General features: G+C 43.1%; 1 long non-coding RNA gene across 1 annotated transcript; it reads left to right on the top strand.

Moving 5' to 3' along the window:
* Positions 1 to 3,407: 3,407 nt before the first annotated feature.
* LOC147985329 (uncharacterized) lies at positions 3,408 to 17,537 on the top strand. Its single transcript, XR_015616661.1, has 2 exons — positions 3,408 to 3,803; positions 17,216 to 17,537. It is a non-coding gene; the product is annotated as an uncharacterized LOC147985329 (long non-coding RNA).
* Positions 17,538 to 18,583: the final 1,046 nt, after the last annotated feature.

Below are 18,583 nucleotides of genomic sequence, written 5' to 3'. Positions count from 1 at the left end.
CCTGCTACCTTTCAAAGATGTATGACTGCTATATTCTCTGACTTTTGTGAAAGATTGTTGAGGTTTTCATGGATGATTTCTCCATATATGGAACTTCTTTTGATGATTGCTTAAGCAACCTTGATCAAGTTTTGCAGAGATGTGAAGAAACTAATCTTGTCTTCAATTGGTAGAAGTGCCACTTTATGGTTAATGAAGGTATTGTCTTGGGGCATAAAATTTCTGAAAGAGGTATTGAAGTTGGTAAAGCTAAAGTTGATGCTATTGAAAAGATGTCATGTCCTAAGGACATTAAAGGTATAAGAAGTTTCCTTGGTCATGCCGGTTTTTATAGGAGGTTCATTAAAGACTTCTCAAAAATTTCCAGGCCTCTGACTAATCTCTTACAAAAAGATGTTCCTTTTGTCTTTGATGATGATTGTGTAGAAGCATTTGAAATACTTAAGAAAGTCTTGATTTCTGCACCCATTGTTCAACCTCCTGATTGGAATTTACCATTTGAAATTATGTGTGATGCTAGTGATTATGTTGTAGGTGCTGTTCTAGGACAAAGAGTTGATAAGAAATTAAATGTTATCCAATATGCTAGTAAAACTCTAGACAGTGCCCAAAGAAATTATGCTACTACTAAAAAATAATTTTTAGCAGTTGTATTTGCTTGTGATAAGTTTAGACCTTATATTGTTGATTCTAAAGTAGCTGTTCACATTGATCATGCTGCTATTAAATATCTTATGGAAAAGAAATATGCTAAACCTAGACTTATTAGATGGGTTCTCTTGTTACAAGAATTTGATTTGCATATTATTGATAGAAAGGGAGCTGAGAACCCCGTTGCAGACAACTTGTCTAGGTTAGAGAATGTTCTTGATGACCCAGTACCTATTGATGATAGCTTTCCTGATGAACAATTAGTTTTCATAAATGCTTCTCGTACTGCTCCATGGTACACTGATTATGCTAATTATATTGTTGCTAAATTTATACCACCTAGTTTCACATACCAGCAAAAGAAAAAGTTTTTCTATGATTTAAGACATTACTTCTGGGATGACCCACATCTTTATAAAGAAGGAGTAGATGGTGTTATTAGACGTTGTGTACCTGAGCATGAACAGGAACAGATCCTATGCAAGTGTCACTCCGAGGCTTATGGAGGACACCATCCTGGAGAAAAAACTGCACATAAGGTATTGCAATCCGGTTTTTATTGGCCTACTCTCTTCAAAGATGCACGTAAGTTTGTCTTGTCTTGTGATGAATGTCAAAGAATTGGTAATATTAGTAGACGTCAAGAAATGCCTATGAATTATTCACTTGTTATTGGACCATTTGATGTTTGGGGCTTTGATTATATGGGACTGTTTCCTTCCTCTAATGGGTATACACATATTTTCGTTGTTGTTGATTACGTTACTAAGTGGGTAGAAGCTATTCCAACTAGTAGTGATGATCATAACACCTCTATCAAGATGCTTAAAGAAGTTATTTTTCCGAGGTTTGGAGTCCCTAGATATTTAATGACTGATGGTGGTTCACATTTTATTCATGGTGCTTTTTGTAAAATGCTTTCTAAGTATGATGTTAATCATAGAATTGCATCTCCGCATCATCCACAGTCTATTGGTCAAGTAGAATTGAGTAATAGAGAGCTTAAATTAATTTTGCAAAAGACTGTTAATAGATCTAGAAAGAATTGGTCCAAGAAACTTGATGATGCATTATGGGCTTATAGAACTGGATATAAAAATCCTATGGGTATGTCTCCGTATAAAATGGTCTATGGAGAAGCATGTCACTTACCTCTCGAACTAGAACATAAGGCATATTGGGCCATTACAGATCTCAACTATGACTTCAAACTTGCCGGTGAGAAGAGACTATTTGACATTCGCTCACTTGATGAATGGAGAACCCAGGCCTATGAGAATGCCAAACTGTTTAAAGAAAAGTTTGAAAGATGGCATGACAAAAGGATACAAAAACATGAGTTTAATGTAGGTGATTATGTATTGTTATACAACTCTCGTTTAAGATTTTGTGTAGGAAAACTCCTCTCTAAATGGGAAGGTCCTTACGTTATCGAGGAGGTTTATCGTTCCGGCGCCATAAAAATCAATAACTTCGAAGGCACAAATCCGAGGGTGGTGAACGGTCAAAGAATCAAACATTATATCTCAGGTAATCCCATAAATGTTGAAACTAATGTTATTGAAACCGTAACCCCAAAGGAATACATAAGGGACACTTTCCAGAACGTTTGAGACTCTGAAAAGGAAGAGGTATGTGGTACGGTAAGTAAACCGACTCCAAAATAGTTCTAATAGCAATTTTTCTCCGTTTTGGAATATTTAAGAAAATAGGAAAATAAGAAGCAGTCTGGGAAGGACACGAGGCTTCCACGAGGGTCGAGGGCGCGCCCTACCCCCCTGGGCGCGCCCCCTGCCTCGTGGGCACATCGTGTGCTTTCCGGACTCCGTTTTCTTGCACGATACTTATTTTGGTCAGTAAAAAATCATTATATAATCTCCGAAGGTTTTGACCACCATACCACGCAAATATCTCCTGTTTTTGTTTCAAGTTGTTTCTGCTGCAGATTTAGAGCAAGATGTCATCTCAAGACTATGACGGAAAGAGCTATGTCTCACACCTCATTGCTGACCCAAAGACCTATGGGGACCTATCTCCTTATGGTCGAACTATGGATGATGAGGAGGATGCTCATTTAAGAAGGATCAATTATTCAAGTTCGGAGGAGGAGGTTCCTCTACCTCAACCTGGGGATATGCACATGAAGTTCAAGAAGTCTAGTCTCCCTAAGAGGGCTAAACTGTCTAACAACCTGTGACGCCAGGATAATTAAGCTACAATAATCCCATGCTAATGGTGCCATGTCATCACTCTTACTGTTACTAATCCCCCTTTGCATTCAAACACAGTTCAAAATCCAAATTCAAATTGAAGTCAAAATTTAGAATTCTCAAACATGCAAACTAAAATGTGCAGAGTGTGGAAAATATTGCATAACTAATTATGGTTGTGAACCAACATCTTTGCAAAGTGGTTTACTGCCCTTAACTAATTAAAACATGGGCTAAAAGCAATTATTAAATGCCTTTAATAATAAAACAAGTACAAATCTATTTTATTGTAGTGTTAAACTTTTTGTGGCAGTAGCCTAATTATTACTACTAATTTATATGCTAAAAATTATGTTTTACAAAACTAAAATAAATAAATAAAATGAAACTAAAAGAAAAATAGAAAATTAAATAAAAAAGACAAGATATCCAAAAGGTTAAATAAATAAGAAAAGCCCCTGGGCCTCGGCCCAGCTCAGCCAGCTAGCCCACCTAGCCCCAACCGGTCGCCTACTCCACCTGTTCCCCTGGCGCGATCGCAACAGGAGCGACGCCCTGTCGAACCACCTTGTCGGCGTCGGCGAGGGGATAAGGCAGGCGCCCTCCTCCCTCTCGGCCTCGTCAGCTCCACTCCCCCTGGGCAGATATTTTTCCCACGCCTCCTCTCTCCCTCGTCACTCCCTCGCGTCCAGATCCACCTCGTTGTGCGCCCGCGTCGCCGGCCATATCATCCTACCGCGGCCACCATGCCCCCCACCGCCTAGGACCACGTCCATCCGCTTCATCGTCTTCCTCTGCATCAACTGCTGCCACCCGTTGGAGCTCCTCATGCTGCAATGCCGGATCGAAGCTTCTTCCTCCTCGGGTCGCCGACGAACCACGACGACGTCGGCCACCTCTGCTGCTCCTAAGCCACTCGACGGGCCTCCTTGCGCCTGCACGGTGAGCACCACCCCGTTCCCCCTTTCTCTCGTCGCCGTAGTCGCCGTACACCGTTACCCGTGAGCTTCGGCTCCGCAGTCCGCCATGGCCGGAGCTCTCCTCCCGCACGCGCTCGCACACCGTCCGCCCATGCATCCACGCTGCAGTACGCGCCCTGCAGCGCCTCTTCTGCGGCTCGTCTCTAACGCCCCGCCCATGCCCACTGTTGCCTACTGCCGCTGTAGTCTTCTGCCCACTGTCGTTCCTCAATGCCCGCTGCGACTGTCCACGCACGCGCTCCCCTGCAGCCACCCACGTCCCCGTGCCTCGCCCGTCGCCCCGTTTGCTGTTATTGCCGCATCCTGCGCCGTTTCGCCCAGCCCTGCCTCGTCCAGGAAGTGCGCTGTCGCGCCCTGTGCGACCGCAGACTGCGCTGGCGCCGCCCGCTGACTGCGCACGCGCCACCAGGCTGCGCCCCTGTGTCCTGCCAGCAGCAGCTGCTGCTGTCTCCCCTTGCCTGCACGCCTCCTTCCCTGCGCTCGCCACTCGCCGCCGGCCGCAGCGCCGCGCCCCTCGCCCAACTCGTATGCATGCCGCTGCTGCTACGCTGAATTACTACTGCTACTAGCTACTGTAGCTTGCTACTAGTTAGCTTTTCAAATTCTAGGTTGACTAACCCCCTAAACAGTCCCTAATCAACGGTTAAACAGTTGTTAATATGTGTAAAAAATATGAGTAGAAAGTATACTTCACAAACTCCATTTTATCCCACTGGACCAAATCCTTTCAATGAATGGATTAAATCCTATCAAAATCACAAAATGCTTTGTTTTATGAAAAGGGAACAGAAGTAACTCCTAGCTACGTGCTCTGTGTGTGTATTCTGTAGGTGTGTGTGATGTGTGTACAGCATGTGTGTGGCCGGTGTGCCCATGTGTGTAGGGCTGCCCTAAAGCAGCGTGTGTGTGTGTGCTGTGTAGGAGTGTGTGTGTGTGTGTGTGTGTGATATTCGTGCGGCGTGTGAGTGTGTGTGGCCGATGTGCCATGTGTGTGGGGCTGCCCCAAAATTAGTTTAGGTCCAATTTAATTAGATGGATTAGTTTTAGGATTATTTTTGCTCCTTAGCTAGTTTTATTAGTGCTAAGTTACTCTAGTAGTAGATGACATGTAGGCCCTCTTTTTAAATAAGTTAGGTTTAGAGTCTATGACATGTGGGCCACACATGTCCTTTTGACTAGTCAAATTGACTTGGTCAATTCGGTTTAAGCTAAATATATTAATTCTAGAATATTGTTAAAACTTTAGAAAATTAATATAAAATAATACGTAACTCGGATGGAAAAACTTGGTACATGAAAGTTGCTTAGAATGACGAGACGAATTCGGTTAGGCAGCCCGTTCGTTCGCCATGCATCCCTAGCATAGCGAACACGCAACTTTCCCCCTCAGATTCATCTATCCGAAAATGCGAAACACCGGGGATATTTTCCCGGATGTTTTCCCCCTTCACCGGTATCACCTCATACCGCGTTAGGGCACCCCTAGCACCGCTACTTGTCTTGTCATGCATTGTTATGCATCTGTTTGCATTATATTCATTGTTTCTTCCCCCTCTTCTCTCCGATGGACTACGAGACCGATGTCGCCGCTACCCAGTATGACTACGGTGTTGACGACCCCTCTCTCTTGCCAGAGAAACCAGGCAAGCCCCCCCTGATCACCAGATATCGCCTATTCTTCTCTCTACTGCTTGCATTAGAGTAGTGTATCATGTTACTGCTTTTCGTTAATCCTATCCTGATGTATAGCTTGTCCTTGCTACTACTGTTGTTACCTTTACCTGCACTGCTACATGCTTAGTATAGGATGCTAGTATTCGATTTGGCCCTACATTCTTGCATGTCTACCATGCTATACTATCGGGTCGTGATCACTCGAGAGGTGATCACGAGTATATGCTTATACATAATATATGATATTTGTGGTGACTAAAGTCGGGTCGGCTCGTAGAGTACCCGCGAGTGATTCACGGATTGGGTCCGAAAGGACGTTTGTCCTGACGGCCCTCTGAGTGGATCTTTGTGGCGGAGCGACAGGGTAGGTTGAGACCACCTAGGAGAGAGGTGGGACTGGCCCTGGTCGGCGTCCGCGGTTATTTCAAAATAACACGCTTAACGAGATCTGGGTATTTGATCTGAGTCTGGCCACTAGCCTATACGCACTAACCAACTACACGGGAACAGTTATGGGCACTCGACATCGTGGTATCAGCCGAATGTAGCGACCAGACCTCAAACAGTCTGATCTCTGTGCTCCAGTGTCATCCCTGGATCAGTAATGCTGACACCACACAGTACTCGGAGGATTTATAGCAGAGTAACAATCACACACTTATTACATCAAGTGTCTCAAAAGAGAACTTATTACAATAAATATGGCTTAAGGCCATCTAATAACGATAACAGCGGAAGGCTTGGAAAATAAGTGAGTCCATCAACTCGAACGGCATCACTGAGTATAGAACCACGACCTAAAACTCCTTAATCGTCGTCTGAAAAGTCTGCAACACTAACGTTGCAGCCCGAAAACAGGTCAGCACATGGAATATGCTGGCAAGGTAACACATAGAGAGTAATGGAATGAAACAACTATACTATATGCATATTTGGCTGGTGGAAAGCTCTATGGTTACAGTTTTGCGTAAAGCCAATTTTTCCCTACTTCAAAGGAATAATTTATTTAACTATCATGGTGGTTGTTAAACATTGAGAATGGTTGACAGCATTCTCAATCCCAATTAAGCATCATCATTAAACATAACCCAACAAAATTAATTTAGAGTAACATGTTGAGATTCACATGAAAATCCAAGTACTAGATACTCAAGATGTCCATAACTGGGGACACGGCTAATCATGATTAGTTTATTACACTCTGCAGAGGTTTGCACACTTTTCCCCACAAGACTCAATCGCCTCCGTTTGGTTTCTCGCACTACATGGTGTTTGAGAAGACGGATGACCGAGACATAGTCTTTCAGAAGCGCTAGCACCTTACGATCGGGTAGACCGTACCACCTACATCCCCTACATCTGCTAGTCTACCACTGTAAGAGTTCGCACAACTTAGTCAACTATGCTAGAGCCCATAATAGCTTGTGGCTGCACACGGAAGTTTCTAGTATGAATAGTCTCATGATCCCTTTGAGCCTGGGTGGCGGTCCAAAAGAAAACAGGCAAGTCCTGGAATACCCAGGTGCCTCAATCCACCCAGATGTGTGTTTAAGTTGCCACCTTAGATAAACCATTAATTAACAATCTCACATCTGTCATGGATATCACTCACCCAATCCACGTCTACTAGCATAGCATGGCATAATAAGCAAACGTAGAAGTAACTCCCAAAGGTTTGATAATAAACAGGTAATAGGTACTACCTCATCTACTTCCCATCCCACAATTTAATTAGATCCTAGTCATGCAATGTGTGAGGATTGATCTAATGCAATAAAACTGGGTAGTAGAAAAGGTATGATCAAAGTGTTACTTGCCTTGCTGATGAACCAGGAAACCTAACGATTCGAAGTAACAAGCGGCGCACTCCGGATAATCTATCGCAGAAAAACAAACAAGCATACAATAAGTACTCATCTAATGCATAGGTAAAACTCAAATAAGAGATCTAACCAGAAGGTTCAACTTAAGAACTCCGATTGGCAAAAAGAATCAAATCGAACGAAGCAACGAAAGTCAAACGGCGAAAGAAAACAACTTCGTTCTAGTAATCTGGATCTAAGGCAAATTTTACAGTAGCAAAATCTTGTTTAAGTTGGTTAAACGGATAGAGGGTTTCGAGACGAAACTCTAGGCGCTTGAATCGCCTGATTCCGATAAACGAGCGAAAAGTTATACTAAAACGAAAATCGGATCAGGAATCGCGATCAGAAAAATCGCGGATTTAATCCGAGAAAAAGAAAAACAACGAACGCTCGCTAGAACAAACGAACGGACAAACGCTCACTATTTAAATAAACCGTAAAAACCAATCTATTTAAAAAACCGAATCTAAAAAAATCAACGAAAACCGATCTTTTTAAAAAAAACCGATGGCACGGAAGTCGAGGCGGCGGCGAACCTCGGCGGCGGCGGCGGCGGGAGGCGGCGGCGGGCGGCGGCGGCGCGGCGTGGGGCGGGGCTGGGCGACTAGGGTTTCTCCCCGGGGGGGCTGGGCCGGCTTTTAAAACCTGCCGGGCCAGAGTCCTATCCGGACACAACCCGGTTAGGTCGGTTCACTTTTTTTTAAAATTATTCCGCTCGGAAGACAAATAAAAAGAAATACTAAATGGACTCTAAAAAATCTGAAATAAATTTTCACGGGCTTCTAAAATCAAGCCGCACAAGGTGAACATTTATTTGGGACCTAAATGCAATTTTGAAAAACGCACATTTTTCCTAAATTCATATAAAACACCGAAAAACTCCGAAATAAAATCATATTTGATTTTTTATTAAATCCTCAATATTTCTTTATTTTGGGAAAGTCATTTTATTCCCTCTCTCATATTTTTGTAATAGAAATAATTGATGATAAAATGAATAAAATCAAATGATCCTATTCTCAAAATTTGAGAAAACTCAAATATGAAAATAACGAAATCCCCAACTCTCTCCGTGGGTCATTGAGTTGCGTAGAATTTCTAGGATCAACCAAAATGCAAAATGAAATATGATATGCAATGATGATCTAATGTATAACATTCCAAATTGAAATTTTGGGATGTTACAAACCTACCCCCCTTAAGATGAATCTCGCCCTCGAGATTCGGGTTGGCTAGAAAATAGGTGAGGGTGGTCCTTGAGTAAATCTTCCTCTCGTTCCCAGGTGGCTTCATCCTCTGTGTGGTGGCTCCACTGAACTTTGCAAAACTTGATAACCTTACTGCGGGTAACTCGGCTGGCAAACTCGAGAATCTTAATTGGTTTCTCCTCGTAGGTCAAATCGTTATCCAACTGAATAGTTTCCAATGGCACTGTGTTTCTCAACGGTATGTCAGCCATCTCCGCGTGGAACTTCTTTAACTGAGAAACATGGAACACATTATGAACTCCTGACAATCCTTCAGGCAATTCCAACTTGTAGGCCACTTCTCCCATACATTCCAAAACTCGATATGGTCCTACAAATCGTGGTGCTAACTTCCCTTTAACTCCAAAACGCTTTGTTCCCCGAAGTGGTGATACTCGAAGATAAGTTCTATCTCCAACTTCGTAAACTGTCTCCTTACGTTTAGAATCTGCATAACTCTTCTGTCTGGATTGGGCTACCTTGACCCTATCGCGAATCAGCTTCACCTTCTGTTCAGACTCTTTAATCAAGTCAGGTCCAAACAACTGGCGGTCTCCAACTTCGTCCCATGACAACGGTGTCCTGCACCTCCTTCCGTACAAGGCTTCGAAAGGGGCCATCTTTAAACTGGTTTGATAACTGTTGTTGTAAGAGAACTCTGCATATGGAAAATTATCGTCCCAACTAGATCCATAATTTAGCGCACAAGCTCTCAGCATATCCTCCAAAATCTGATTGACTCTCTCGGTCTGTCCATCTGTTTGTGGATGAAAAGTTGTACTGAATTCTAGCTTGGTTCCCAAAGTTTCATGCAACTGCTTCCAGAACTTTGAGGTAAACTGGGTTCCTCTATCTGATATGATACTCCTTGGAACTCCATGCAGACATACGATCCTGGTCATGTATATCTTTGCCAACTTAGCACTAGTGTAAGTGGTCTTTACTGGGATGAAATGAGCTACTTTCGTCAATCGATCAACTACAACCCAAATCGAGTCATAGCCAGAACGTGTCCTGGGTAATCCCGTGATAAAATCCATGCCTAGCTTATCCCACTTCCATTCGGGTATCGGTAATGGTTGTAACAGTCCTGCTGGCTTCTGATGCTCTGCCTTTACTCTCTGACATACATCACAAACTGATGCGTACTCCGCAATATCCTTCTTCATTCCGGTCCACCAGAAAATATCCTTCAAATCCAAATACATCTTGGTATTTCCTGGGTGAATCGAATACGGTGAATCGTGTGCCTCTTGCAAAATCAACTTCCTGATCTCCGGGTCATTAGGCACGTAAACACGGTCTTCAAACCATATGGTATCGTGCTCGTCCTCACGAAATCCTTTAGCTTTTCCTTTACTAAGTTTCTCCTTTATAGCGGCAATCTCTTTGTCAGTTTTCTGAGCTTCTCTGATTCTATCCATCAAAGTTGACTGAACCTCCAATGCTGCTACATAGCCTCTCGGAACTATTTCCACACATAGTTCACGAAGATTTTCTTCTAACTCCTTGAGTATTTCTCCCGTCATTAACGTATTGACATGGCTCTTACGGCTTAATGCGTCAGCTATTACATTAGCCTTTCCGGGGTGATAATGCAATTTCATATCATAATCCTTGATAAGCTCCAACCATCTCCTTTGTCTGAGATTCAACTCCTTCTGTGTGAAAATGTACTTCAAACTCTTATGATCCGTGTACACCTCACAATGATTTCCAATGAGGAAATGTCTCCATGTTTTCAAAGCATGCACTACGGCTGCTAACTCCAAATCGTGCGTGGCATAATTCAACTCATGAGGCTTCAGTTGTCTTGAGGCATATGAAACAACTCTCCCTTCCTGCATAAGCACTGCTCCAAGTCCTCGACGTGAAGCGTCGCAATACACCTCATAATCTTTTGTCTGGTCTGGCAAAATCAACACTGGTGAGGTAACCAAACGTTTCTTCAACTCCTGGAAACTAGCCTCACATTCCTCCGTCCATATGAACTTGGTATCTTTCTTCAGCAACTCTGTCATAGGCTTCGCAATCTTTGAGAAATTCTCAATAAATCTCCGGTAGTATCCTGTGAGTCCAAGAAAACTCCGGATCTCTCCAACTTTTGTTGGGGCTTCCCACTTGGTCACGGTATCAACTTTAGTGGGATCAACTGCTATACCTTCTCCAGATATAACGTGTCCGAGGAATCCTACTTCCTTCAACCAAAACTCACATTTGCTGAACTTGGCATATAATTGATGTTCTCTGAGCTTTCCAAGTACCAAACGCAAATGCTCCTTATGTTCCTCTTCATTCTTCGAATAAACCAGGATATCATCAATGAACACTACAACGAACTTATCCAGAAACTCCATAAACACTTTGTTCATCATGTTCATAAAATAGGCAGGGGCGTTAGTCAGACCAAATGACATAACGGTATACTCATACAGCCCATACCTGGTGGTAAAAGCTGTCTTCGGAATATCCTGTTCTTGAATCTTCAACTGGTGGTATCCTGATCGCAGATCGATCTTGGAAAATACCTTAGCTCCTTGCAATCGATCAAACAGATCATTAATCATTGGTAGTGGGTACTTGTTCTTGATTGTTACTTCATTCAATCCTCGATAATCAACAACCATCCTTAACGATCCATCCTTCTTCTCCACTAGTAGTACTGGCGATCCCCAAGGCGAAGAACTTGGGCGAATATATCCCTTATCTAGTAACTCCTTAATCTGCTTCTTAATTTCCACCAAATCCTTTGCTGGCATCCTATATGGTCTCTTTGATATTGGCCCTGTGCCTGGCAATATCTCAATCAAAAACTCAATATCTCTATCCGGTGGCATGCCTGGCAACTCTTCTGGAAATACATTAGGGAAATCCCTTACCACTGGTACTTCCTCCTGCACAACTCCTGTTAGGCAATTCACTTGAGTCCTCTTTGGCACATGCCGGGATACATACTTGATCCTTCTCCCTTCTGGGGTGGTAAGAAAAATTGACTTACTAGGACCTTCAATATTCCCTTCATACTTTGATAACCAATCCATGCCTAATATCACATCCAATCCTTGAGATTCCAATACTATTAGGTCTGAGGGAAAACATAGTTACCAATCCTTAATGGCAACCGATCACACCATAGACTAGCCACATACTCTGCTCCAGGCGAGGTTACTAACATGGGTGACCTAAGGGCTTGGGTTGGTAGGTTATACTTATCCACAAATCCCCTTGAGATGTATGAATGCGATGCACCAGTATCAGAAAGAACGAGTGCAGTAAATGACTTAACCAAAAACTTACCTATTACTGCATCGGGCTGAGCTTCAACCTCCTCCACGCTAACGTGGTTCACCTGTCCCCTATTGAAAGGGTTCGGCTTCTTCCCAGAACTTCCATTGCCATTTTGGCCTTTAGGACATTCATTGGCATAATGTCCGGTCTTCTTACACTTAAAGCAAGTGACTTGGCTCAGGTCCTTCTTGGCTGGGGTTGAGGGGTTGGTGCGGTTCTGGCCGTTGCTTCCAACATTGCCATTTCCATTCTTGGTGCCATTGTGATTGTGCGATCTACCTCCTCCATGGGTATGCTGAAAATGTCCTCCCGGTCTAGGGGTAAAACGTGTCTTCTGCTGAGCTCCTGAATTGTACTTTCCTTTTCCATACTTCCTCTTGCGATTCTCAATTTGCTGCTGCTTGCCTTCAATCATAAGAGCATGATCTACCAACTCATGGTAGTTGTTGAAGGTGGCTACCATCAACTGCATGCTCAACTCATCATTCAGTCCTTCTAGAAACTTCTCCTGCTTAGCTGCATCCGTAGCGACGTCATCTGGTGCATAACGTGCTAACTTACTAAATTCCTCCACATACTGGCCAACTGTCCTTCCTCCTTGGCGCAAGTTGCGAAACTCACGCTTCTTCATGGCCATAGCTCCTGCTGAAACATGTGCAGTACGAAAAGCTTGCTGAAACTGGTCCCATGTGACAGTGTCAACTGGGAAAGTGGTTGTGAAATTCTCCCACCATGATGCTGCTGGTCCTTCTAACTGATGTGCGGCAAAATTCACCTTCTCCGCATCTGTGCATCCTACTGTGGTCAACTCCCTAGCTGTCTTGCGGAGCCAATCATCTGCTACTATTGGCTCGGTGCTACTAGAAAACACCGGCGGATTCAGCCTAAGAAAATGGGCTAAGTGGTCAATAGGTGGTGGTGGTGGTGGTGGGTTTTTGTTGTTGTTCCCCTGATTCTGATTCTGGACTAGCAACTGCATCAATGTGTTCTGCTGCTGGATCAACTGGGTGAGCTCCGGTGGAAAGGCAAATCCGGGGTCACGTCTCGGAGGCATCTGAGGGTTTAGAAAAGATGAGATATAAGAATAGATGGGGTCTAAAGAGAAAACACTACCCATATGCACATGAGGCAAAACAAAACAATTCACTTCAATCAATCAAACAAGGGCATACAATCGATCTAACTATCGCAAAAGTGCTCGGACTACTATATTTACATGGTGGACTACTACTACTGATGAGGTGGTCTACTAGAGATATTCTTCGGTTGCAGACTCCATGATATCTGCCCCAGCTTCATCAACATAGTCATCATCGCTACTATCTGGTTCCGAGTTGGTGCCGTCGATGATGTTGTAGTCTTCCAGGCTAATCTCCTGGGGTTCTTCGTCTTCCTCTACTGGCGTAGGGCCTCCCATAAATATTCCAATCTTCTTGATCAGGTCGTCATTCTTCTCCACCAATACTTCAATTTCCTCTTCATAATCCTCACGTGTAGCCTTGAGTTCTTCCTCCAGTTCCTTGATTCTAGTCTTAGCCTTCTTCAGATCTATCATGTCGGCGCACATCTGGTTCTCCTATCGTCGATGTGCTGGTTTAACTCCTGGATAAAAGCTGCGATTGATCTATCCTTCCTGGTGCTGATCATCTCCCAGTGCTCATCTTGGCGTCCACAAATCTGGTAGATAGTATCCTTGAGATCCTTGCGGTAGACTTCTCCAATGTGTCCCATGGCGATGTGAGCTGCCATGCTCTTTCTGACTCCAAGTTGGTGCATCAAAAGAAAACTCTATGGGCTCAGTGACTGGCATGAACGTCCTTCCTGGAACTTGAACTTGAATCATCCAGCGCTCTTCTTCAGGTAAAGTGGCGTTGTAGGTTCCGGTGAAGCTTGGTACTCCTATGTTCAGGTATCTAGTGACTTCCTTCAAGTGTCGTCCAAAGGGTGTATCTTCATCCGGTTGCATGAACTTGTTCCTTGCATCCGCCATCCTAAAGAGTAGAAAAGATGAGAGGTCAGAAGAGAAGAGAGTGAAAAGTGATCTAGGTCTTTAGCTTAGTGGTCGTGTCCTACAGTCAGCGTGTGCTCTGATACCATCTCTGTAGCGACCAGACCTCAAACAGTCTGATCTCTGTGCTCCGGTGTCATCCCTGGATCAGTAATGCTGACACCACACAGTACTCGGAGGATTTATAGCAGAGTAGCAATCACACACTTATTACATCGAGTGTCTCAAAAGAGAACTTATTACAATAAATATGGCTTAAGGCCATCTAATAACGATAACAGCGGAAGGCTTGGAAAATAAGTGAGTCCATCAACTCCAACGGCATCACTTAGTATAGAACCACGACCTAAAACTCCTTAATCGTCGTCTGAAAAGTCTGCAACACTAACGTTGCAGCCCGAAAACGGGTCAGCACATGGAATATGCTGGCAAGGTAACACATAGAGAGTAATGGAATGAAACAACTGTACTATATGCATATTTGGCTGGTGGAAAGCTCTATGGTTATAGTTTTGCGTAAAGCCAATTTTTCCCTACTTCAAAGGAATAATTTATTTAACTATCATGGTGGTTGTTAAACATTGAGAATGGTTGACAGCATTCTCAATCCCAATTAAGCATCATCATTAAACATAACCCAACAAAATTAATTTAGAGTAACATGTTGAGATTCACATGAAAATCCAAGTACTAGATACTCAAGATGTCCATAACCAGGGACACGGCTAATCATGATTAGTTTATTACACTCTGCAGAGGTTTGCGCACTTTTCCCCACAAGACTCGATCGCCTCCGTTTGGTTTCTAGCACTACATGGTGTTTGAGAAGACGGATGACCGAGACATAGTCTTTCAGAAGCGCTAGCACATTACGATCGGGTAGACCGTACCACCTACATCCCCTACATCTGCTAGTCTACCACTGTAAGAGTTCGCACAACTTAGTCAACTATGCTAGAGCCCATAATAGCTTGTGGCTGCACATGAAAGTTTCTAGTATGAATAGTCTCATGATCCCTTTGAGCCTGGGTGGCGGTCCAAAAGAAAACAGGCAAGTCCTGGAATACCCAGGTGCCTCAATCCACCCAGATGTGTGTTTAAGTTGTCACCTTAGATAAACCATTAATTAACAATCTCACATCTGTCATGGATATAACTCACCCAATCCACGTCTACTAGCATAGCATGGCATAATAAGCAAACGTAGAAGTAACTCCCAAAGGTTTGATAATAAACAGGTAATAGGTACTACCTCATCTACTTCCCATCCCACAATTTAATTAGATCCTAGTCATGCAATGTGTGAGGATTGATCTAATGCAATAAAACTGGGTAGTAGAAAAGGTATGATCAAAGTGTTACTTTCCTTGCTGATGATCCGGGAAACCTAACGATTCGAAGTAACAAGCGGCGCACTCCGGGTACTCTATCACAGACAAACAAACAAGCATAAAATAAGTACTCATCTAATGCACAGGTAAAACTCAAATAAGAGATCTAACCAGAAGGTTCAACTTAAGAACTCCGATTGGCAAAAAGAATCAAATCGAACGAAGCAACGAAAGTCAAACGGCGAAAGAAAACAACTTCGTTCTAGTAATCTGGATCTAAGGCAAATTTTACAGTAGCAAAATCTTGTTTAAGTTGGTTAAACGGATAGAGGGTTTCGAGACGAAACTCTAGGCGCTTGAATCGCCTGATTCCGATAAACGAGCGAAAAGTTATACTAAAACGAAAATCGGATCAGGAATCGCGATCAGAAAAATCGCGGATTTAATCCGAGAAAAAGAAAAACGACGAACGCTCGCTAGAACAAACGAACGGACGAACCCTCACTATTTAAATAAACCGGGAAAACCAATCTATTTAAAAAAACCGAATCTTAAAAAAAACTAACGAAAACCGATCTATTTTTTTTCAAAAAGAACGATGGCACGGAAGTCGAGGCGGCGGCGAACCTCAGCGGCGGCGGCGCCGCGTGGGGCGGGGCTGGGCGGCTAGGGTTTCTCCCCGGGGGGGACGGGCCGGCTTTTAAAGCCTGCCGGGCCAGAGTCCTATCCGGACACGGCCGGTTAGGTCGGTTCACTTTTTAAAAAAAAAAATATTCCGCTCGGAAGAAAAATAAAAAGAAATACTAAACGGACTCCAAAAATTCCGAAATAAATTTTCACAGGCTTATAAAATCAAGCCACACAAGGTGAACATTTATTTGGGACCTAAATGCAATTTTGAAAAACGCACATTTTTCCTAAATTCAAATAAAACACCGAAAAACTCCGAAATAAAATCTTATTTGATTTTTTATTAAATCCTCAATATTTCTTTATTTTGGGAAAGTTATTTTATTCCCTCTCTCATATTTTTGTAATAGAAATAATTGATGATAAAATGAATAAAATCAAATGATCCTATTCTCAAAATTTGAGAAAACTCAAATATGAAAATAACGAAATACCCAACTCTCTTCGTGGGTCATTGAGTTGCGTAGAATTTCTAGGATCAACCAAAATGCAAAATGAAATATGATATGCAATGATGATCTAATGTATAACATTCCAAATTGACATCAGCGACTGAGCGGCGCGCGCCGGGTTGGACTGGAACGCCTGCTCTTGTATAAGGGAGGCTAGGTTTGCTCGCCGGCCGCGTTCGCAACGTGCAGGTGTGCAATGGGCGATGGGCCTAGACCCCTGCGCCATAGGATTTAGACCGGCGTGCTGACCTCTCTGTTGTGCCTAGGTGGGGCTGCGACGTGTTGATCTTCCAAGGCCGGGCATGACCCAGAAAAGTGTGTCCGGACAAAAGGGATCGAGCGTGTTGGGAAATGTGGTGCACCCCTGCAGGGAAGTTAATCTATTTGAATAGTCGTGATCTTCGGTAACAGGACGACTTGGAGTTGTACCTTGACCTTATGACAACTAGAACCAGATACTTAATAAAACACACCCTTTCAAGTACCAGATACAACCCGGTGATCGCTCTCTCACAGGGAGACGAGGGGAGGATCATCGGGTAGGACTATGCTATACGATGCTACTTGGTGAACTTACCATCTACTCTCTTCTTCTGCTGCAAGATGGAGGTTACCAGAAGCGTAGTCTTCGATAGGACTAGCTATCCTCCTCTTATTCCGGCATTCTGCAGTTTAGTCCACATATGATACCCCTTTTCCATTTGGTACCAATGCATACATATGTAGTGTAGCTCCTTGCTTGCGAGTACTTTGGATGAGTACTCACGGTTGCTTTGCTCCCCCTTTTTCCCCTTTCCTATATCCGATTGCTGCGACCAGACGATGGAGCCTAGGAGCAAGACGCCACTGTCGACGACAACTCCTACTATACTGGAGGTGCCTACTACTACGTGCAGGCCGCTGACGATGACCAGGAGTAGTTTAGGAGGATCCCAGGCAGGAGGCCTGCGCCTCTTTCGATCTGTATCCCAGTTTGTGCTAGCCTTCTTAAGCCAAACTTGTTTACTTATGTCTGTACTCAGATATTGTTGCTTCCGCTGACTCGTCTATGATCGAGCTCTTGTATTCCAGCCCTCAAGGCCCCTAGCTTGTAATATGATGCTTGTATGACTTACTTTATTTGTAGAGTTGTGTTGTGATATCTTCCCGTGAGTCCCTGATCTTGATCGTACACATTTGCGTGTATGATTAGTGTACGATTAAAACGGGGGTGTCACACAACCGATCTATTCCTTCTCATTTTCGGCAGAAACGCAAACGAGATTTATATGACAAGATCCTGAAGCTGGAATCGGAGGTCGATGATTTAAAGGAGGAGATCGCTCTTCTCAATTACAATATGAAAAAGCTGAAGGCACAATTGTCATCATCATCATCATCATCTCCACCACCCCCGAGGAAAGAGATATAAACACATGGGTATGGGCACTCCCCTTGGCAACTGCCAAGCTTGGGGGAGATGCCCCGGTATCGTATCACCATCACACTCTATCTTTACCGTTTTTCTTAGTTCGATCCTTTTGGTTATATCTTGATTTAGTAGAATAAAGTTTTAGTATGATCTAATTTTGAGTTTTGCTTTATGATCCTTCTATGTAATCGAGTCCATGAGCTATATAATAAAGATTAGTTATGAGTCAAGGGCATGATTATCTTGCCATGATCTGGAGGGAATAAAAATAAAAGATAAGAGAAAGAATAAAAAAAGAAGTAAAGAGATCATATGGATCTTATGGAGAGTAATGACTTCACATATAAAGAGTATGATGAATAAAAGTTGCTGAGAGTTGACAAACATAGTTTTGGTCATCGTTGCAATCAATAGGAAGTAATAAAGAAAGAGAGGTTTTCACATATAAATATACTATCTTGGACATCTTTTATGATTGTGAGCACTCATTAAAATAGGACATGCTAAAAAGTTAACGTTGGACAAGGAAGACAACGTAATGGGTTATGCTTTATTACATCCGAGATAAATTATATTGTCATGGATCATCCAACATGTTGAGCTTGTCTTTCCCCCTCATGCTAGCCAAATTCTTTGCACCAAGTAGAGATACTACTTGTGCTTCTAAATATCCTTAAACCCAGTTTTTCCATGAGAGTCCAACATATATACCTATGGATTGAGTAAGATCCTTCAAGTAAGTTGTCATTGTTGCAAGCAATAAAAATTGCTCTCTA

Source organism: Triticum urartu, chromosome 2A (assembly GCF_056163025.1).
Source record: "Triticum urartu cultivar PI428250 chromosome 2A, HENAU_Tu73, whole genome shotgun sequence".
NCBI lineage: Eukaryota > Viridiplantae > Streptophyta > Magnoliopsida > Poales > Poaceae > Triticum > Triticum urartu.
The sequence above is the reverse complement of the archived record's forward strand: the minus strand, read 5'-3'. Positions and strand labels throughout refer to the sequence as shown.